The sequence below is a fragment of the Hemicordylus capensis genome, chromosome 3 (genome assembly GCF_027244095.1).
Source record: "Hemicordylus capensis ecotype Gifberg chromosome 3, rHemCap1.1.pri, whole genome shotgun sequence".
In the NCBI taxonomy this organism is placed as follows: domain Eukaryota; kingdom Metazoa; phylum Chordata; class Lepidosauria; order Squamata; family Cordylidae; genus Hemicordylus; species Hemicordylus capensis.
The window spans coordinates 89,755,142-89,778,372 of record NC_069659.1 but is presented as its reverse complement, the minus strand read 5'-3'; the positions used below and the strand labels follow the sequence as shown (position 1 = coordinate 89,778,372).

The 23,231-nt window shown below is 43.6% G+C and overlaps 1 protein-coding gene across 5 annotated transcripts in view; it reads left to right on the top strand.

The window, feature by feature from the left end:
* RUNX1 (RUNX family transcription factor 1) overlaps positions 1-23,231 on the top strand; it is a 284,318-nt gene that overhangs the window by 222,929 nt on the left and 38,158 nt on the right. The window lies entirely within an intron of this gene.

The window sequence follows — 23,231 nt, the reverse complement described above, 5'->3', positions numbered from 1 at the left end:
TAATCTTTCTCCCTTCTCTGCACACTTAATGTAATCCGTGAAAAGAGTGACAGGGTTATTTTAGATCAGCCATTATTCCATATATAACTAGGCACTGGGGTGGCGGGGGGGGGGTGCAAAACTCTGCTCCTTTGTGTTGATTTTTTTAATGCCTGTCAAAGGTCATATCCTTTTTATTTGGACAAATCTAATTTGAATTGCCTGGAATAACTAATTTGAAACACTCCCATATAAGGTTGCCAGTCTGCCCAAAATGACCCTGTTTCTCCAGTGTTTTTCTCAAGTGGATGGGTGGCAGAGGTTACTCTCAGGCCATTCTAAGGCCACCGTTGGGCTCCATCCCTTTTCCCTGGGTTGTGCCCCAGTACCAGATTTTCCCTCACTTTTCAAGGGTTGGCAGTTTTGTGACATCACCAGCGGAGCCTCCAGGCAGGCAGGGGCAGAAGGTGCAGGGCCAGGGCCGGGCAGCCACTTTCCCTGGGGTTGGTGCTGTTTCCTCTTATTATGGCCCCCTCTCCACCATGGGATTTAAATTTTTTTTTTTGCTAAAATCACTTGCGCTAGGGTGCACCGATGCAATGATTTGTTTTGGAATGGCACTTCCCCCTGCTGGCAGATTTGTGCAAGGCAACTGAGAATTTTTTTATTTTTTTTTTAAATTAACGTCACACCCTCCCACAACTCCATTGGCCCAAATGTAGCAGGAGGAGGTGCAGATAAACACGTTCCAATGAGAATATGGACACTCCTGCCTTGAAAACATGTTGCAGAGGATGGAAAATATGAATGGCCATCAGCCTACAACAAAACATTGAGTAATGCTTTACTCTCTGTTTGAAACCCTTGCCCTATTCCACCACGCTTTGCAACAATTTACCCATTGCAAATCTTGTAGTCCAGAAAATGCCCTGTAGGAACAGTGGTTGACATCCAGAGCTGCCTGCTGGTTGCATGAAAAGAAGATGTGCTGGCATGAGGGAGAACTTTTCTAGCTGCTCTGGGGCCGCACAACCTCAAGTATGCAGCAGCGGGGGAGCAATTTTAGATGATTCACCTGGGCTCTGGGTGTAGCCTATATCACCGAAAAGCCTGTCCCCGAGGGCTGTGCAGCCCTCAGAGACACATCTTTGGATATCGCCAGGCACTCCTGGAGCCAGAGCAAATTGACAAAATTTGCTCCCCCTGCTGTGCACCTGAGGCTGCATGGCCAGAGCAGTAGTGGGGAAGTTTTCTTCCACTGTATATCTTCTTTTTGCACTACCATGAGGGTTTTCTGGATATCAGCTATGTTTAATTAAATACATGCAACCCAATTCTATACATGTTTACTCAGAAGTAAGTCTCATGGAATTTGTGGGATTTACTCCTGAGTTAGTATTGTCTTGGGGCACGCTATGATGCATAAGACATTTGCTCTACAACAATCACATAGTCTATTTTGGAAAGTAGTTCTTTGATCTTAAACATTTTCAGCTAGTAGTTGAGTTCTGCAGATGGTAATGAAGCTTACTTCCATGTACTGCAGTTAAAACTGGGACATGCTTTAAAAATAGCAAGATCATTTGGTAGCTTATATTTTGCTGGGAAGTATCTGAAGGTTGGCTCTAGCAGCTATAATTTCAGACCATATAATGCAAACAAATGGAAAACAATTCCATCTCAGGTAGTTTTCTGAAATCTTACTTTGCAACTATCTATCACCACGAAAGTAGCTGAAATTAAATGGGTGAATGACTTGATTAAATACCCTGATCTCTAACGTATATTATACAAAGGTCTTAAACACATACATAATTCAGCATGTCTGGAATCTGGATGAATGACATATGGCCTTTTCTTAGAAAGCCTTCTCCCCCTCCAGTTTAGAAATAAGTGCTTTGATCAGTCTCCTGCTCAGAACTTTTTGAAAAGAGACATTTATTCTGGTTTTAAATTGAAAGTGACCTCCCAAAGTTCTGTAATCTAACTAAGATTTCTGGTATGTTCCATTTATTATTACTACTAGCAGAAATAGTAGCAGTAGCCATAACAGTAGTAGTAGTAATATATTCAGCAATATATTGAATGTTTTAAAATAAGGAAAGAAGCAACAGGCGCACAATCTACTGGACATGATACAAAAATGAAAGGACATTATATGAAAGAGAAAGGCAGGAAAAGTCAACTCTTAAACACAGTCATTTTTAGCTGTGCTCAACACTTAGCTATGCTGTTTTGGGGGGTCAAAGGGCATTCACTGTCTGCTAAAAGTTGCTTATGTCAGCATTTAGAATTTGCTCATTGTAAAGCATATTTCAGTCCTCTTTTTATTGTGAACACTTGAAAAACTTGTGATTTTGAGGCTTAAAAACCTAAAGGCAAGGTGAATTTGCAATGTAGAGTTTATTTAAAAGCAAATGAGTTTATTTAAAAGCAAATGAGCCAGAGTTTATTTAAAAGCAAGTTTATTTAAAAGCAAATGAGCCAGTTCCAACAAGTGTCCACTGAAACGTGTGTTCTGGGTGGAGATACACCAAGAGTGTGCCCATCTGATGTTACTAGAGAACATCTTAATACACTGTTGGAACGTCCCTTAATCACATGAGAGGGGTGACCATCTGAATCACCCCTCTACGCATGCTCCAAAAGCCTGGTTTTGGAGTGCATGTAGAGAGGCCATTCAGATGAATGTCCCCTCACAATTAAAGGATGTCCCAGCAGCACTTCCGGATGCCCTTTAGTGACATTAGGGCAGACGGGCACACTCTCTGCATGTCCCTATCCTGAACACGTGTTCCAGAGGGTGCTTGTCAGAACCGGTTCATAATCCGTTTATGGGGAGAATTATCCCTTTGCACTGATAAGCACTGATTTAATGCCTGAGCATTTTAAGACAGTGGCAGCATCTCAGTGACTCACAACACACTCCTAAGATTTGATCTGCTGGACTAGCACATAGCACACTTGTGCTGGGTTGTACCAACTGTTTTCTTTCTTCTTAAAAATGACTTCAATTGTACAGTTGCTTAACTTAAAAGTAAATTGGTTAGGATTATGTTGTTGGGCTGCATGCTTAAAACATGGATTTGTTGCTGAGGACCATTGGACAGGCCTTTGAGAGAGCATTTCACTTGTGTAGCTTCTGTGGCCTTTAGTCTGTCCTACCAAGCACTAAGAGAGCAGTGGGGAGGATAAACCATTGCCAGTTCACTAATGAGGCTGGGTGAGGTGGCTGCCTCAGGAGGCAGATTGCCTGTCAGCCTGCTGCTCCCTGCCCCCAAACCTCATGTGGTGGTTGTGCATCATCTCAACCACCTTTGACCCTCTCCCTCCTCATCTCATTCCCCCTGCCCTTTCAAGAGGCAGAGAGGGCAGTGTGGAGCAGCAGCAAGTCTCTTTGGATCACTTCCTACCACTCTCTTCCCTGCACTCTGGCTTTTGAAAAGGAAGCAGGAGGGTGAGGAGCAGGAGTGGCAATGGCTGTGGGAGGCAGATGCAGTATACTGCATCTGCCACAGTGAAAGGGGTGGGGCAGCAGCTAACTATATACTGATTTGGGTACCAGAAGGGCTTAGGCTGAGCCTGGGGTAAAATAAGGAAAGTGCAGCGCTCCATGAGATTTGGGCAGCTTCCTGCTTAATTTTGTGCTAGTATGAGCTATGTTCTCTATCCCCTGTTGCAAATAGGTGCGGCCGGGGGCTGCGGGGAGAAGCTGATTCATGATCTTGTCATGTTTTCTGGTGGTCATGGGAGTAATTTTTGTGAAGCATCCCATCCCAGCGACATGGTGAAGAACTTGTGTCTAAAACAGTGATGGCCAGCTTTAAACCTTAACAAGTCAATTCAAAATTATCCAGCTGTGCCTCAGGTAGTAGATGGGAAGAGACGGTAGGTGGTACTCCACATCCACAGGCGGCTGCCTCACTGCACCTCTCCAGCCTGCCACACCTGCTCCCACAGCTCTGCTGACTCCTCCTCCTGCTCCTATTCCTTCTTTTCAAAAAGGGGGAGCAGAAGGAAGTGTGGAAAGAGTAGAGTGATGGGGGAGGCAGAGAAGCAGCAGTAACAGATAGCAGGTAGGAAAGGCAAGAGAAAGGAGAAAGACAACACTACCCATCCACTAATGAGGGGGGAGTAGGGCCTCTCTGTGCTGGGCTGGGGGTTAGGCCTGACAACAGGATTCAGTCAGGGAAGGCATGAGAAAGTAACTGGATTTTTAGCTGACACCGAAAAGTGAACAACCTAGGTGCCAGGTGCATTTCTCTGGCAAGTGTGTTCATGGCTGGGACACCACAGTCGGTCTCCAGGAGCTACTTGGCTAGCCTTCAATAGTGGAGGTTGCTCAAGCAAGGCATCTGATGACTACTGCAGCAAATGGGCAGATTGGTACTGGTGATTGATAAGGCACCCTGGCCCTAGGCTGCTTAGAGCCCAGTTCTTATTTGTTAGTAACTATAGAGTACATATGAGACACATACAAGGACCCAACAGCATGTTGGTGAGCATTGGTCCTTAACTTGAACAGTGCTGCTCTCATGACATTTTGCTGCTGGAAGCAGAGCACCAAATGGTAACACACACACACACACACACACACACACACACACACACACACACACACACCATTAAAGTCATATGCCCAGTTCTTTTCCTCCCTTTCAAATTCCATCCCATTCCGAATAGAATGGTGGATGGAAGAGAATGAGGAAAAGCAGTGTGGTTCCCTTTAATTAATATGCCACAGTTTTATTTTTTACAGCACAACTTGATTAGCCAGTGGCCTGGACAAATGTCCAAAATATTTAGACAGTCAAATGTTTAGATAAATAGGAATGTGATATTTACACAAGAAGTTAATGAGCCTCTTTCCATGATCTGTGAGAAGGGCTTGTGGGCAAGCTGTGGGGATGACGGCTTTAACCTACCTTCCCTGCAGACGATCTCCTCTTGTTCTGTGGGTTGGTGGATCGCCCGCCCAGACGAGCAGCGGCTCCCTCTGCAGCTCTGGGGGTTGGGTGCTGGTACAAGATCCAAATTCCAATAATGCACCACGTGAGTGCACAGTGCATTATGGGAATCCCCCTCCCCTCCCTGAGCGTGCACTAAAATCAGGTTAAGGGAGCGCTCGTCCCCTTAACCTCGTTTAGAAGGGTGGCTAAATAGGTGGGTTTGCTACAGTGTAGCAGCTGGGATCGGCACAATCCTGCAGTTCACATGCGTGTGCAAAACCAGGCTGGGCTCCCTTAGCCCGGTTTTGCACGCGTGTGTGAATAGCTTCAGTATCTGATATATTGGTGAATATATGGGGTTTATGATTAATTCTGTTAATAAATAAATGGAGTATTGGAAATGCCTTTTGTGTCAACTCCCATTAATTTCAGTAGAACTTGTGCAGAAGATATTTCTGATGGGTTGTGTGCTGTGTCTTTAAACAATGTTACCAATTTTCAAAGTAAAGTAAAAGGAATGGAATAGCTGAAACATCTTTCCATGGTTTTGCAATGCTTTTGTGTAAATATTTTTGCATTTGTGTAATCTCATTAAGGACATTTCATACATAGGAGTCTAAAAAGACCTTCAAGTGCTAGTTTTTTTAATTTAACAAAAAACAGACGATGTCATTCTTTAATCTTCATGCAACTGTGCAAAAACAACACTTCTAGGATATTTTTGTGGGTTTCGGGTAAGAAGAAGGTGGAATGATTTTTCTACCACAAAACTACTGTTTACTTGTGAAGATCGCCACCTATGAAAGAGCTGAGGAAAAATTTAACTTCCTGCTTTTATCAAGTTTTAAATTTCAAACAGAAAGCAGTTTGTGGTATGAAAACAAGTTGATGCAGGTTAGTGCCCATAACATTCTGTAATTGACTTGTGGGGTGTTTTTTATATCGAAGAAGGAAAATACACCTGTCCATTTAAAAGTTCAAAACCTATGCCTTCACAGAGAAGAAGGGGAGCAGCTGCTCTTTCAAGTTGAAAATATATTTTGTTTATGTATCTATATAGCTTTTTTTGTAAAGCAGATATTTATTGGGGGGGGGAATAATAATTTGCTATAGGTGGCAATGACTTTGAAAGCTTTATGGAGGAAGTGGCCTAGAAGTTGAACAGATTTAAACAAACAAAAGTTTATCCAAAGGATCTCTTGAAGTATGCCCCAAGTATGTTTCAGTTTGTGGGATAGTCCAATAAGTCCTAATTGAAAGGCGGTGACATAAAATCCAGTCCACACCTAATGGAACGGAAAAGGAGAAAGCCTGGCTGGTTCAGGATCGGCTGTGTGTGGCATCTATCTATCTATCTATCTATTTATCTATCTATCATATTTTTATAATGCCTGATATGTACATCTCCAGGCAGTGTACAACATTTAAAACAATATTAAAAGTCACAGATTAAAACCCACAAGCTTAAAACAATTGCATAAAACAGTTATTAAAGAAAATTATTAAAATTAATTCTAATTAAAAGCCTGTGAAAACAGATGAGTCTTGATGGACTTCCTGAAAACAAAAAGAGAAGATGCTCTTATTTCAGTGAGGAGCATATTCCAAAGCCCCGAGGCAGCCACAGAGAAAGCCTGGTTCTGGGTCGTCACCAGACGAGCCGGTGGCAACTGTAACCAGACTTCTTCAGAAGATCATTAACAGGCGGCAGGGTTTATGACAAAGAAGGAGCTCTCTTAAAAAAACCTGGGCCCAAGTTCATCTGAATACCATGGGGCTGTCTTTAAAGCAGGTTGTAGAGAATGCTTAGGAAGGATGTGCCCGAAAGGTTTCAGAGGCCATTATAGAGGCCTCCAGAATGTTTCAGCCACCGGAGCCGTTTCGGCTTTCGGAGGCGGTGGGGGTGTTCCCTTAAGGGCGGGGGAGAGTGCACTTACCCCTTCTGCTGCCTTTCCCCCGCTGGACCTCTGTTGGATCAAAGCCCCTCGGGGCAGCAGCGTACCTCCCTGCCACCCCATTGCCGTTCTCAACCGGAAGTGGCTGGAAATACTGGATGCGCATGCGCCCATTGTGTGTGTGCACATGCACAGCAGTAGGGGCTTTGATACAATGGAGTGCCGGTGGGGGGAAATGCAGCAGGAGGAGTAAGTGCACCCTCCCCCGCCCTTAAGGAACACCCCCGCCACCTCTGGAATGGTTCCTGGCACATCCCTAGTGTTTACTGCTCTAGTGAGTTCATTCTTCCATGTTTGCACCAGAGCATCAACAGAATCACTAGCAGAGCCAGCCCTAAATCCTTCCAAGGCTTCTTGGAATCTTATCAAATCCAGTAACCTCCTCACGCGGACCAATCTAATAAGTCTTTCACCCCTGCAGATGTGGGTTGTGGCTGTAAGTTCTATCTTAACCAGATAGTGATCCATCCATGACAATGGAGAGATGACAGGAGTCTCCACCCACGGAACACCACCCTGATCAGAGCAAAAGACCAAATTGAATGTGTGACCAGCAACATGTGTCAGTCCAGAGACCAGTTGGGATAGTCATGGCCGCTATCAACTCTTGAGCTGCTCCTGACAACCTGGTCCTGAAATGAACATTGAAGTCCCCCATCACCAACAGCCTGGGCTGCTCCAATGCCAACTCTTCAACCAGGTCCATCAGCTCAACTAGGGACTCCACTGGGCAGTGGGGTAATTGGTACACCAGCAGAAGTCCCAGTCTATCCTTGGTCCCTAGACTTAGATATTCACATTCAGTATAGGCCGAATCCCTGACAGGGTCCTGGTAAGGGCATTCTTATAGACCATGGCCACCCAAACTCACTGCCCACATCCTATCACCTGCTCCACCATGGAGTAACCCTCCATGATAAGCTGGGGGAAAATTTGTTTTTTTTTAATGGGGAAGATTTGTGCTTTGCATAGGAAGTGTGCATCCATCAAAGAACAACAACAACAAAAAGAATACAAAAGGATGCAAGGTCACAAAATGGCAGGCCATTACTATAGAGGATACATTCTTTGTACTCTATACTCTATTCGCTATAGAGGATACATTCTCTTGCATACATTCACTGCTTTAAGCCCCTGGTGGCGCAGTGGTAAAACGGCCACCCTGTAACCAGAAGGTTACAAGTTCGATCCTGACCAGGGGCTCAAGGTTGACTCAGCCTTCCATCCTTCCGAGGTCGGTAAAATGAGTACCCAGAATATTGGGGGGCAATATGCTAAATCATTGTAAACCGCTTAGAGAGCTCCGGCTATAAAGCGGTATATAAATGTAAGTGCTATTGCTATTGCTATTTAATTTAAAATACGTATATCTCCCATTCCTGAGTGATACAGCGAGGGGATCTCTCAGGTTAAACTTAATAAAGATGCCAAAAGTTATATGGACAAGGGGAAGTGGAGCATGTATCACTCATTACCAGTGAGATCATGAGCGTTGCATAATAGGAGGTATCCATGGCACTTTTGCAATTATATTCTTCTCTTTAACAACTGATGCACCAAGCTTCTGAGAGGGGGTGTTGACAGAAAAGAAGTGTTTCTGTTGTGGTTTGGGAAAATGCAACATTCCTAGAGTTCTACCAGATCCTCATAACAAATGCATAATAATTGCATTTTGATTATATTACATCCTGATTATCTGGAAAGGCCCTGATATTCCAGCCGAAGAGTGATGTGTGGTGAGCAAAATGGCTTATGCCAATAGAACTCTTGGGCCCGATGTGGGATTGGTAGTCCTCCGGCAGTCCCAATAGGGATGTGCATGGACAGCTCAGGCAGTTGCCGGTGGGGCAGGGAGCGGTTCCCTTAAAAAGCTCGTAAGTAGCGTCTTGCCTGTTCATTCCCCCCCGGCCGCTTTTCTGGCGGTGGCGCCCGCTCTCCAAAAGGTCGCATGTGGCTGTGGTGCTGTTCCCTGCAGCCTCCATGGGCCATGCAGTGGCCAGTGCTGGGAACTGCAGGGAACAGCACCACAGCTGTTTGCAGCCTTTTGGAGAGCAGGGGACGAGCAGATAAGGAGCTGCTCACCTGCTTTTTAAGGGAACCACTCCTTGCCCCACAAAATTGGTTCAGACACCAGCGCCTGACCCAGCAGTTCCCAGAGGAGGTGCCAGACTAGCTTGTGCCCTTCCCTACAATACAGCAGGGCTCTTCTCGCTGGCCATGCTTTCCACAGGACTGTATGGTCGCCAGCCCCTGGTCCCCTTGTAGCAGCAGCAGCACAGTTGACCAAATAAAAGGGTAGGTAAGAGGTTGTTTCTCTCCTGACTCACCTAGGTTTAAAAGCTATGCTGCCCACCTGGGAAGGAGCTGGGTAGGAGAGGGTCCTGTGGTTCCAGCCATGCCTCTGCACCCAAATTAACCCTCTTCTACCTAGAAAGGGCTAGTTGTGTGAACAACTGTAATATTGTACAAATATACAGAAACATGTTGAAGGATATAAAGCACATGGTGTCAAGAAGTTCCCAGATGTATGAGGAGCCTGGAGGGATCATTAAAATCCTTCTGCCTGCAGTCCAACCCACCCTCAATATCCCACTCCTCCTCTGCCTGCTGTTGGTGAATGTCCTACTTACCTGTAATAAAACACTTCCCAATTTATATGTGAGTTTATTTGATTTCGTGATGCTGTAATACCTTGCATTTATGAATATTGGCTGGCATAGTGACTACTGAAGTACGTTATGGGGTTGTGGTGGGAATGTGCATGGCTCCACGTGCCTGCATTCCATGTACACGGTTGCACAATGGAGCGAGTGGGGACGCTTGCGAAGCACACTGCCTTCCACTTGAAGTCTTCCACTGCTGTGGAAACATGTCACGGGGGCTGTGATGTGTTTCTGCGGTGACAGAGGGCTTCAGGAGGAAGGGAAAGTGCTGTGCAAGAAGTCTCTGCTTGCTCCATTGTACAACAATGCACATGGAATGTGGGCATACAGAGCACTGTATGCATTTCCTCACATTCCCATAACACCTTCTAACACACATGCTTCACTAGTCACTATGTCATCCCCCTTTAACTTTGGCATTGCTGTGAAAATCCTGTAAAACAGTTTGGGATCCAAAGATCTACTTTTTGTGCCACATGAGATTTCCCCCCTCCTTGAAGAACTGATCCCCATGTTCCATATTTTCTCTTGAGATTCATGTCAGTTTCAAAAGGTAGCTGTCATTCAGGGTGGGAGCTGCTCTTCTAAAAACACACTCCAAAGTCCCTTCGGCTCACAGAACTGGTGACATGATTCTTTGGATCCTGACCCGAATAAGTGAAAGCTTTAAAAAGGTGTATTAAAAACCATGGAGAAAATGAGTTTGCACCACCAATGCAACCATAAATTATTGTATTTATCCTATTAATAACAATCTGAGGCTGTTCACACGAGCAGCCTTACCATAGGTAGGACAGCCCTACCTTACGGGTAGCTCAGGTTCCCCCCACCCCCGGGCTTTTACTGAGGTAAGAGGGCATTCATACTTAAAATAGTCCCCAATCATGTGGCATCATGGACTGCCTGCAGCCCCGTTCGGCCTGCCGGTAGCCTATTGACCATAGAGCTCGGGGTTAGGAATGTCCTGGCCTCTAGAATGCCTTCAGTGCACCGTGAAAGCAGCACAGTGCATTGTGGGCTTTCTGGAGGTCCTGTACCTTTACCCCAGCCTCTCTGTTGCCACACCACTCACTGCAGCAGCACAGTGAGCTGAGTGGCAGCTGAGATCGTCTGGCCCTCCCCAGCCCTGGGAAAAGAGGTTGTGTGTATGACCTCACTGTTTTACATAATAGATAAAAATAACAACTCTTTCCTTTCCCCTCCCAACAACTCCCCAAATTTACATTAAATGAAAACGTGTCTGGGTATTTTTCCACTTAAAAGAAGTCTTTTAAAAGGCTTGTGACCATGTATGTTGACAATAAAAATGCTTATATGTACTTTAACAAAAGCAAACAAAATGGCATTTTGCTAACAGAACAAGGCAGATTATTCAGTGATCAGTTTATTGGACAAGTGAGGAATGTTTACAGTAATATTTTTCTTGTCTCCCCCCACATACAAAAAGCTTTGTTTAAGAGATGCTTTCAAGGTCCACACTATCATAATCTTTTCCTCAAAACATCCACCTTTATCATAGTTCCCATGAACCAAAGAAACACACTGGTGGGGCAGACTGCAAGGAGTTTGAATAGTATTGTTTCCATAGCCTGGTATTTTTCGATGGATTTTTCATATTTCAGTTTTGAAATCTGCTTGTTTTGTTAGAGGTTATTAATGCCAGTGCTTAAAAGGGGTGGGTTCACAGTGATCTGGCAATCATGAGGGGCTCATATATTCAGTGTAAATAAGAAATTTCAAGGCACTGGTCTATCTTACTAAATTTTTTTTTAGTGTGGAATCTTTTTAAATAGCTCTCAAAAAGGTTTAAGTTATTCATCATGCCCCTATCCATCTTTAATTCATGCTGACAAGGTGGTTCTCCACATTTACCCTCAGTTTCCTGTCTGCCTTAATTGAGGAGTAGCTGTAAGGTGGTCAGAAAGGGAGAAAGCACCTCCCCAAAGCCAGATTCTTCCTTCCTTCATCTCCTTCCCCACTTACCAGATGAATGGTGCTGTTCATGGCAGATCAAGAGTCAGAGCTTGAGCACAGCATCATGCATACACATAATAGCCCTTAGCAGGTTTTCTTTCCAGAATATTCTGCCATTCCAAACACTGTGCAGAATTTTAAAAAGGAATTAGCACAGCTTATCCCTGCTAAGAGAATAAATAACTTCTTTATATATGTAAAAGGTGGTAAACATGACCAGATCACAAGAGTATCCCAGGATTTTTCTTACCAAGGGTCAAAATCTGCACTGTACATTGTTGAGAAGAATAGTAAGATATAACTCCCTGCGGTGTGTGCATGCGTGTGAGCGTATATATGTGTGTGCACGCGCACACACACAGACACAACCTTCCCAAGGTTGTCACTCAGTGAATCTGGCCAAGCAAGCTGAAAGCTGGATCAAAAGCAAAAAGTGGTCAAGCATATATTAAACAAGATAGGCCTATTACACGTTACGTTCAACGCTTGTATAATGAGTGTACAGTGTACACAGGTACAGTGTACACAGGTACAGGAAAGAAATACGGTCATTCACATGTTCTGTTGAATGCAGGTACAGAAATACGCTTCCTATCTGTACCATGCATTTGAAGGGTCTGTATCCAGGTTCACTTTAAAAATGAACGCAGGTACAGTCTCTTACACAAACATGTGTACGAGTGTACAGAGAGCTGTACACTTGTACAGCATAATGTCTGAATCAGCCTGATGAAATTACTTATTGGGATTCTTTTTAAGCCTCTAAATCATCTTGAAGGCTGTGGGTGGAAAGCAGCATTGCAAAGCTAACCAAGCATGAAGAAATAATAATGTTATCATGATTATTAATTAAGAGCTCAAAGTACTTGGTTATAGCACAGGGCTGTTGTAAGAATTGCTAAAATCATGTATACTTCCACATTGCAGAGGCAGGGCTGAGTCTGGAAGGTGTTGGCTCCCCAATAGGAGAGGTTTTTTTCCCTGGACGAATGGCAGCTGTGGGGTGTGTGTGTGTGTGTGCTGAATCTGGAGCAGGACTACAGGGGAGCCAAGGGTTAAAGATCCCATCACCTGCAATAGTCCCAATCCAACCTAGGCTGTTCTGCACAAGCTATGTTAACAAGGAATACTAGCACACTGTTCCACAGCACATGCTTAAAGTACTTTAATTTCATCCTGATATTTAATATCTGATACAAGATTAGAACGGGGGCCTTTCAGGCTCATAGCCCATCCTTTTAACCACTATATTATTTTAGCTATCTAAATAAAGTGACCATTTAATAAACATTTAATTTCACACTTTAGTTGCTGCTGCTTTGAATATGCTTACATTTTGAAAGTAGGTCCCATGTAGTTCAATGGGACTTACTTTCTAGTAGGAATTCTTTTGTACTGGCTTTAAGGAAATGGAAATTTGAACACATAGCATTGTGTCCTCTCAGCTGCTTTTCAAAATAAAAAATCAAGTTTTAGTTTGACATGAATTGATCAAGAGTGAAAGTGTCTGTCTCTTGCTTTGTTCACTCACTTCACCTGAACCAAGATACGGGAAGTTATCTCATTTATTTGCCATTTATCACCCAGGTAATTCAGAGGATTATTTGGGGAATCACCTTTATTTATTTATGGAACAAGCGCACATCTTAGGCTTCTCCAATATTGATTGCTTACAACTCACTAGAAAAGCCCAGTGCATAAAGCTTAGATTGGGTAAAACAAAAACAAGCACATCTGAGGACTGTTTTTAGTCATCCTAGCTCCACTGCTCAAGCAGGCCCTTGAGGAGGCAATGCAGGCCCAAACTCACATAGGCTTCTGCTGCAAAATGGAGACTGTTTCCCCAGTACTCTCACATGGCATGTTTCATTGTGAGGCCTTCTCAACCAGCCTCTTATAGAGGCGGTACACAACAACCTTAATCTTGGCTAATGAATACTGTAATGCAGAATTCGTATGTAGCCCAATTTTCCACTCAGTGGTGAAGCTCACTGGGCGACCTTGAGTCAGTCATTCTTTCAGCCTAAACTACCTCACAGAGTTGCTGTGAAGATAAATGGTGGTGGTGGTGAGCCATCTAATCTACTCTGAGCTCCTTGAAAGAAGGGTGGGAAACAAGAGAAATGTATTACCTGGGCTGTTTCGTTGCAGGATAAAAGAGCCAATTGAATTTTACTTACTGTGTAAATATAGCCAGAAGCAGGTGTGTGTTTTATACAGGGCTTTAGACACACAAGGGGCTGTGGGTGGACACATCAGAGTTGAGACCTTATGCCAGCAGTATTAATGTTCTTTTTTATTGGCTTTTGAAGTATAGCATGGGCCCATGAATAACCCAGTTGTTATGAAGATTAAAGGTGCGGGTTGCAAAACTCTGGTAAATAAAATCTCTCTTGGCTTTTCACTGACAAATCCAGTTTCTCTCCATACAATTTTCTCGTGTAATCCCCTTCTTGGCAGAACACTTAATAGTTTGATACCAGAGCTCAAATTACCTCCCATGGTAAATACAACAAAAATAAATAAGAACTCCTTACCTTTAAAAGCAAGCACTTGCTGAATCTAGCTTGTCTCACACTTGGTATCAGCCATATTCTAGGATACACTGAGCAAAATTCAAAGAAACAAACTATGACCTCCATGTGCTCCGTGACACTCTTGACTTGTGTTTTTTAGCATTCACCAACAGCACTTGGGAAGGAGAGCTGGTCTTGTGGTAGCAAGCATGACTTGTCCCCTTAGCTAAGCAGGGTCTGCCCTGGTTGCATATGAATGGGAGACTTGATGTGTGAGCACTGGAAGATCTTCCCCCCAGGGGATGGAGCCGCTCTGGGAAGAGCAGAAGGTTACAAGTTCCCTCCCTGGCTTCTCCAAGATAGGGCTGAGAGAGATTCCTGCCTGCAACTTTGGAGAAGCCGCTGCCAGTCTGTGAAGACAATACTGAGCTAGATAGACCAATGGTCTGACTCAGTATACGGCAGCTTCCTATGTTCCTATGTTCCACTTCATGGTGGACATCTTTGAAAACCAGGAGACTTTCAAAAGTAGTTGTGACATGAAAGATGGAGCTGTAGTTCAAAAGGGGATTTGGTGGGTAAGAAATTCAGATTTTCCATTGTGTGTATATATAAGTTATTGGGTGCTTCCAAAGGATGTATCTGGTTTGCTCTGCAGCCATAGAGACTACATCTAGTACTTACGTTGCTCTGAAGAATGCAAAACGTTGGTCAAACGCCAGATTGATCTCTGGGGTGAGACCATATTACTATCACTTCTGTTCTAAAATCATTGTACTGGCTGCCAATATACTGCCAGCTGAAATACAAAGTGCTGGTGATTACCTTTAAAGCCCTAAACACCTTGGGCCCGGGATACCTAAGAGCACACCTACTTCTTTATGACGCCCTCAGTGTGTGCACAAAACTGGTTTGCCTGGTTTGGTTTGAGTCTGAACCGGACTGGGCATGTTTGGTTTTCTCACTCCAAAGAAGGGGCCCAGCTCAGCTCAAATTCGAGCTGGTTCTGGGGGTTCTAGAGTATTTTTTTTAAAAAAAATTTACTTACTGACACAGCTGCGGGAGGGTCTCCAGCAGTCCACCCTCCCCCCCACCAGCCTCCCTCCTGGTCTCTGAAGGGCTGTTTTGGCCCATTTTGGGGACATTCCAGCTTTTTTGAGGTGGTGGTGGCCATTTTTGAGGCTGATGTGCCTGGCCATTTGCATGGCTGGATCATGGCATGCACGGTGGCCTCCAAAATGACCACCTCCACCTCAGAAAGGGCCAGAATGGCTTTAAAACATGCTGGAATGGCCCTTTGGAGACCGGTGGGGGGGGGAGGCTGGTGGAGGGAGGGGGGACTTCTGGAGACCCTGCCACGGCAGCACCCCCCGAGGCTGTTGCCAAACCCAGTGATAAGTTGTTGTTTTTTAAGCCAGCAGTAAGTTTTTAAAAAATTAACTCTAGAACCCCCAAACTGGTCAAGCTGAACTGGACCCGGTCTGGCTCAAGGGCAAGCCCTTGAGCTGGACTAGATCAATGTTAAACCAACTCGAGGTCAAGCTGGTTCACATATCCCTATGATGCCCCCCCGCACTGCTCAATGAGGTCATCTGAGGAGGTTTTTTTTGTGGTGACTTGAGGTTGGGCCTTCTCTGTAGCCGCCCCCAAGCTTTGGAACATGCTCCCTATCGAGATATGATATTTAACATCTCTGATAGCCTTTAAGTTATCAGATTTAGCCTTTAAGATATATCATTTCATAGATAGATAGATAGATATAGCCTTTAAGCTATATCAGTTATATGTGGTTGTTGTAAACTGCCTCAAGGTTCAATGACTGGCATTATACAAATATTATAAATAAATGTAGAGCAACTGTGGTATAGCAGTGAAAAGGGCATCTAAAATCTTCACCTTCAGGCCATGGAACCCCCGTAGGTTGAGGTGCAATCCAGTTGTGGGTCCTTACCCACCACTTAAAGACCAATGATCTAAAGGATGTAATTAAAAGAGAGAAAAATGCAACCTCATTAGTTACAATTGCATAAAGCAAGCAGTGTGCGACAACCTCCCATTCATTTTCACTTTTTGAAGTTACTTTCAATTTCTAGCCTGTCCTGTTCCTAGGCTTTAGAACTTGTCCATATTACAGATGAGAACATAAATCATTAGTAAAGTATCAAACAAACCAAGATATATTGAGCTGTGCTTTGTTAGATCATCCATTTACACATTTGCTCACATTCATGCCCCCAGGATTACATCTGCAGAGTTGCACGCAGACAAATGCTGAAATGGCATAGCTTGCCTGTGCTAGGAAGTATGTTTGGAAGTATCCATGTCTGTATTTTTTTTAAAAAAATATGTGCAGTGTGTTGTGATACAGAAATTAACACTTTTTTAAAAAGCAAGTTGCTTTGTTTTGCATTTTGTACTAGTTAGGTTCCTCTCTCTTTCTCTCCATAACTGCAATATTGTCCTCTCTGTTTAAACTATGAGTAATTAGGTGTGTAAGGAAATTGACCAGGGTTGATCCTGCTGAAATCAATCCAGTTATTTCTCTAGATGTCAGTAAATCTTAGACTCATGCCCACACATGATTATTTCGATTACCTCCCACTGGTAGCCTAACTTCTCCCTTTGTTAGAACCTTCAGTCCATGATCCAAGTAGAGGGTGGAGGGTCATAAGCTGACCCAGTGCCAAAGAGTGATCTTTGGGCTGTTAGAAAAGATATATACTATTTCTACACATTGCAGTCTAGCAAACTAAGCTGACAATCCCATTCTACTTAGAGATAAAAAGAAATGTTCCTGGATTTGTTTACTTTGGGTGTGGTTTTATGGACTTCAAGTGGTTTCTTTCAGTCGTCTCTCAGAAACTTGCTCATCTTAATCCAGAAGTCTGAAATAGAGTTGGAGATTTAGAGGCTCTGAACAAATATCATTTGACAGATTTCAGAGTATGCTTTCTAAAACAGAGGCACCCCAAACTGCTCCTTGCTTTCAAACGTCATCAGACTGCACATAATGTAGTTCACTCTTTAAAATAAAAAATAAAAAATCAAACCCCACTTCATACTGTATGATTTGTTACTCTGGTTTATACCTTGGTGGCAGCGCACGTGCGTGTGCGTGTGTGTGTGTGTGTGTGTGTGTGTGTGTGTGTGTGTGCGTGCGTGACATACATTATGGCTCCATGTAAACATGTCTTTTTATTGACAAATTTTCTGGTCCCAGTTAACCGACATTATTGGCATACCAGAGTTTTGGTATATCTTGTGTATTTTACACCACTCAGCCTGAGAGAATCTAGCTATTGTAGCAGCCTGTGGGACCTCCTGGGTACAACATTCCATATGTATGGCCATGGAAGGATATGGGGTGGAGGGAAGAGAAAGAGACTCATATTATAAAGAGAAAATGGAGGGTTGAGTGGACAGAGAGGGAGGCCTGGCAACAAAAGGAAGCAGAGAGCCACAAAAAAATAACTAGGATACAAGGAGGTGGAGTAGAAGAGGTGAATGTTTACTCCATACAGTCTTTATCACATAAAAAAATAGGAAAAGACTTCCATCAGAGCCTTCTTGGTTTTGACATGGATGTTTTGGAATTCCTTCCTTTGTGAAGTTTGCCTGGTTCCCTTTTTGCTGTCTCTTAAACTGAAATTGAAGAATGTTTTTGTTCCAGCAGGCTTTGGAACAACAGCAGCTCTGCTGCTGTTTAACTGATTTTACTGACAGCAGTTTTTAGTGGGTCTGTTTTTTAATCTGTGGTTTCATATTGTGCACTTTTGTTTTAATGCAGTGTTGCTGCTTTTTTGTAAGCAGCTCTGAGTGCTCATTGAAAGAATGGAATAGGTAAATTAAATGATAATGATAATAATTCTCCACATTTGTGTTGTACCACCTAGCACAAGCCACTCCATGATTCTTGCACTTGGGATTGAAAGGTGGATGCAGGAGAAATCATTACCAAGAGCAAGGGGGGTTATCATGTAGAGACCCTCACTACATGTTACACTATACTACTGGCATAGTGATTCCATCACATAGAGGCTGTTCCAGCCTCCCTGCTCATGACAGTAATTTGATGAAGGTAAACTGAACTGCATACAAATAAGTGGTTGGAAAGGCAAGGACTCACAACTTGTTTGGGCATGTTTTTGTTTCAGGTGGTTCTCAAGTTTGCCTTTATGGGAAACAATGTGAGAAGTCTGCTGGTAGCTCTCCACTAGCTGCTATGTGGATGCCCAACTGCAACCATTTGTGTGTTCTCAGGGCAAAAGAAGACATGATGGCAGCACACTGTTGTGTCAGAATGGGGTCTGCTATGAAACCCCTAGGAAGATGGAGGAGATTTAAAGCTCATTAAGGGCAGACAAGGGGTTGCCAAACCCTTTTTCTTATGCATGCTTTCGTCTGTGAATCCAGTTTCCCCCTATCTGTTTTTCTCCTGATGGGGTTCTGTGACCAGAATCAAAATAGCTGGGGAGAAACTGCTTGAGGAGGAAGTAGGGAAAGGCTGCAGCACTTCCTGATTTTCTATGCTATGCTTTGAATTGTCCCCCAACCACCCCTACTTTATAAGAATTGGGCACAACCCTGTTGAATCATACTTCCTGTATCATGTCTAGTTTCGCTCTAAGGCATAGTTTGAGCACTATGTTGCAGAAGATGCTGCAGCTGAAATCCATGAGATGTTTCACACATAATGCATTGCTCCCATTAATGCTGATATGGGCAAGATGCTTACCTATAGAAAAGAGTGCCCCAATGCAATGTAAAAATTAGCTTACACATCCTGATCCTCTGCATGTTCACTCAGAAGTAAATTCCATTGTGTTCAATGGGATGAACTCCTTGGTAAGTGTGCATAGTATGGCAGCCTTCATCACTTCCACAGAGTTTTCCCTTTGGGAATTAAATAGATTAAAAATTATCAAATGAGCAATGTTTCCTCCTTACCAAATTATCATGTCAAATGACATTTGTGAAATGACAATATTTAGCCAGTATTTAGATCTACTTTGTTTTGTTGATCAATATGATTTAGAATTAGGCTAAGGACCAATATGGAAAGTTGTGCTTCAGTTTTATCACTGAGATTTGCCTCTGAACACAGTATAGATTGAAATGAAAGTATTTCCCTTTTAACGTTCTGATAGGAAGACATCTATCTGTCTAGGCAGAATGAGCTCCTACAATCAATTGGACAACACAAAATCACGAGTGGTTGCACAGTCCAAAGTTAACAGTGTCATTAATAAATAACATGCATAAACATTATGGACTCAATCCAATCTACTACAGGGTGCAGCATTGATACGCAGACTGCATGTCTTTAGGGCATACCAGAGCCCTTCTTCCCCTCTCCCTACAGTGCTGTTAAGGGAAATATGAGGTCTGCTGCCCATGATCGTCTTATTCCTTTTCAGCCCTCTCCACTCTGATCAGTCAAGGACCACGAGCTCACATTCCTTGACTCAGTGAAGTCTAGCACTGAATGCCAGTGGACATGCACAGAAGGGGTGAAAGTGGGGAAAACTAGGCTCTGTTGTACCCTAACAAGGATTTCCTCCATGCACAGCTGCTGCCCCTTCTATGGACTGAGAGAGTCCTGTTTCTACAAATGAATGGCCACCTGCTGGAAACCATTAATTGCTTCCCTTTTGCAGTAGGGGTTGCACAGAAATGGTTTCAGGTGAATTCAGCCACAGCTGCACAAAAGTGCTTCCTCTGTCTTCACTTGTTCATAGTTATATAGGAAAGTCCATCCTATCCACTTCCACCCAGCAGGCTTGGCCCTAGCTTTCCTTAGGATGTATACCCACCCCTTTACATGCATATTTAGAACTGGAATACAAAACACCTAGTCATTATATGTCATTGTTTCATTTATAGCACATCAGTGTGTGAAGCTAATCACCTTCAGAAATAAGATAGCTTACATACCCTATCTGCTTCTTTGTTAATGGAGCTCTTCCTTCTTCCACTCTCCTCAAGCCTATATATTTTCCACACACACCTGGTTTATGCAGAAAATGCCCTCTATGAACAAAGTTCATCCACTGGTTCTGTGGGACAGTTCCCATTTATTGTGGCAGTTGAGAAATGTGCTTAACAAAAAGAACTTGAAAAGCCTAACACCCAAAAAATGTAGAGTAAAATAAATGGGAATTCAAATAATGTTAAAATTATGTGCTTAGACATCTATGAAGAGGCATCAGTCATTGCCATGTTACTCTTTCCTTTTAAAAACAAAACCAAAAAGCCCCCAAAACTCCTTGCCTGCAAATATTTCTTCAGACCTGTTTGTTATCTTCCTTCTAGTTTTCAGTGCATGCTTATTTGTATGAAGCTATCCTGCTGCTCCCATTCACAAATCACACTTGCAGCCGTGGCTGAGACTGTCCAGCCAAAAATCATAAAACCTAACAAGTGGGTGTGACAGGAAGACAGCCACCAACAAGATCGCAGCTGTGAACATTCTGCTCTATTATTGGTGAGGATGTGAATGCACTCTCAGTTGGGGAAGCAGCAGCTAAGAACCTGTTCATTTTTGAGAACTGAGGATAGGAACTGGAACAAAACCAGATGAATCCCAGGAAGAGACTCTTTAGAAGGGTATGGAGGTGAATCTATCAAACAGGCTTTTGCAAAGACTGTTGGAGACGGAATAGACCTGGATGGGGAACGGGTACATAGGGCTATAGAGAAAGATAAGGCAGCGAGTTGGGGGCAGGGGTCGTGGTTCAGAGTGGAGACATGACAGGAGGTGCTTAGCCTTTTCCCTACTTGCTGCTTTTTTGTTCCAAATCCTTCCCCTGCAACTGCCCCTGCCCAGCCAAGGACTTCCATGCATGCATTTGCTCTTGCAAAGTCTCATGATATAAAGATGCAAGTTGGAAAATGCATTTTCCGAGGAAAGAGAAAAGTCTATGAAATATAATGTCTTGTTTGGTTGTATTAGGAGAAAGTAAACTTCTATGGAAATAGGATGGTTTTATTTTTTGAAGACAAAACCTACAGAATGCAGGTCCATGTGATCCCCTGTGCTTGTACGTTAAACATTCCTTGCCATAATTGTGAATAAGGACGGCTGAGACAAGACAGGGCCAACAGTGATGTGTTTGAACTAGTTGCTCCACCCAGCCTCTCGTCTTCAGAAGGGGAAAAAAATGTTTCCACTAACCCAAACAGGCAGGGTCTGATCTGCACAGACAGTCTTCAGGCATCTGCCCAAGAAGCCGACTGTTTGGCTGGCACATCATCATCTGATTTATGGTGTACATATGCGTATGTATGTGTGAGTGTGTGTGTGCCTTAAGCCTTAAATTGTTGAGTCTCTGGTTGGCTATGTTGGTATTACTGGATGGTTGGTGCATGTTTTCAACTCAAGAGCTGGCTCTGATACCAGGGTTCTTGGCTGTGAATCAGTTCCCGTTTCACACCTGTCTGAGACAATGAAGGCCTTGTTAGAGACATTTCCAGCAAAACCTGTCATGCATTTGGAAGAGATAGAGACCTTACATAGGAAATACTTCCTTATACCTTTTGTTTTTTGATGCAGCATTTTCTAACTTTTAAGTTTAGGCATGGAAAAGGTCCATTAAGCTTCTCTGTTCTAAATGTAAATTTACCTCTCACTTGTTTTGGAAATGATTTAGAATACTGTATCTCTGTTGCTTTGTCACTTTGCTGCTGCTTTCCTTTCTTAACGGTTAGAGATTGAAATTGTTCTGTGTGGACAGCTGGACTGCTGGTATTCCAGTATCAACCTTTAGAAGGATCTATCTATCTATCTATCTATCTATTAAAACTTTTATACCGCCTTTCCAAAAGGCGCAGGGCGGTTATTTTCATTTTATACCCCAGGCTATTAATTTTTTTTAATTAACTGCTGCTAGCAAGACTCAGATCATAAGCATCTGTGGTGCAGGCAAAGATGATGGGCCAGATTCTCAGCAGACACAAACTGGCACAGCTCTAATTACTAGAACACTGTCCATCTATGCCAAATTAGGATCTGGCAGAATCTCTTGACAGGGTGGTCTAGACTAGAGCACACAGATGATGTTGCTCTCAACCAATTAGGGATTAAATACTGCCATAGGTGAGCATAAAGATAGATGTAATAATATATGTCTGTTTGTACTTGAATTTTCTTGTTTTAAAACACAGCAAAAGCCCTGGAGGAATGAAATGCAGACAGGAGCTTGATGTTATCTCACACCTATAAACCTTTCTCAGAGTCCACTGGTGGCCAGTTTCCAGAATATTTGAGTTCAGACATACTTGGCTCTGTTAAGTACAAGTGGCACATTCATTCTTCAGTAAACAGCATTTTGCTCCAGGGCCCAAATCTTTTAAATGTTTGCAAAGGATGGTAATTGTCTGTTTTTGCCTTCAAGTGTCTCAGCATTATCTGAGATTCAGATACGTCAGCAGCCTGGAAAGGAGGGGGCAAAAATATGCCCTTTTGTATTTAATCTACTTGAAAGAGAAACTAGCTCAAGTTTGCAGCAAACTTGTCTTTTAAAAAAATCATGTTAGCAGGGGAAAACGTACACAAAGTAGGGGTGTGCGTGTGAGTGTGTGTAAAAGGGCGTGTATGACTAGTTCAGTGCAAACACTGTAACATTTTAGGTCACTATAGATGTTAGGGCAGCTATTCACATGACTGTGCAAAAGCAGGCGAATGCAGCCCAGCCCACTTTTGCGTGGTCGTGAGAACCTGGGCTTGCGGGCAAGCCCGGTGGTTCTCTGGCAGCTGGCCTGCCTAAAACCCCCTCCCCTTAACTCAGCTTTTCAGGTCATGAGACACTGCGGTGCGCCGCAGCAACTCACAAGGAGACCCCCGACCATGAGGCTCCATCAAACCACCCAGCCTCGGAGTCTCCTCAGCATGCCCTGCACATTCGCATGGGCCATGCTGGGACTTCCAGGGGCTGGGCGGCCCCCAATCCCCGCTGCCCCTACTGGCTCCATGACGGAGCCAGTAGTCCTGTGGGCAGCCAGTCCGGCCATCCCGGGCGAGCGCTCTGCTCATGTGCACACTAACCCTGCACACTGATCGTGTGAAGCACCTCAGGGTCTTGCTTTTACTGTTGTCCTAACAAGAGTATTTACATGACTTTCTGTGGTACCGAGGTTAAGCATATGATATGGAAGATGTAAATAGTAAATAAGCACTACCAAGAGCTAATTGTATAA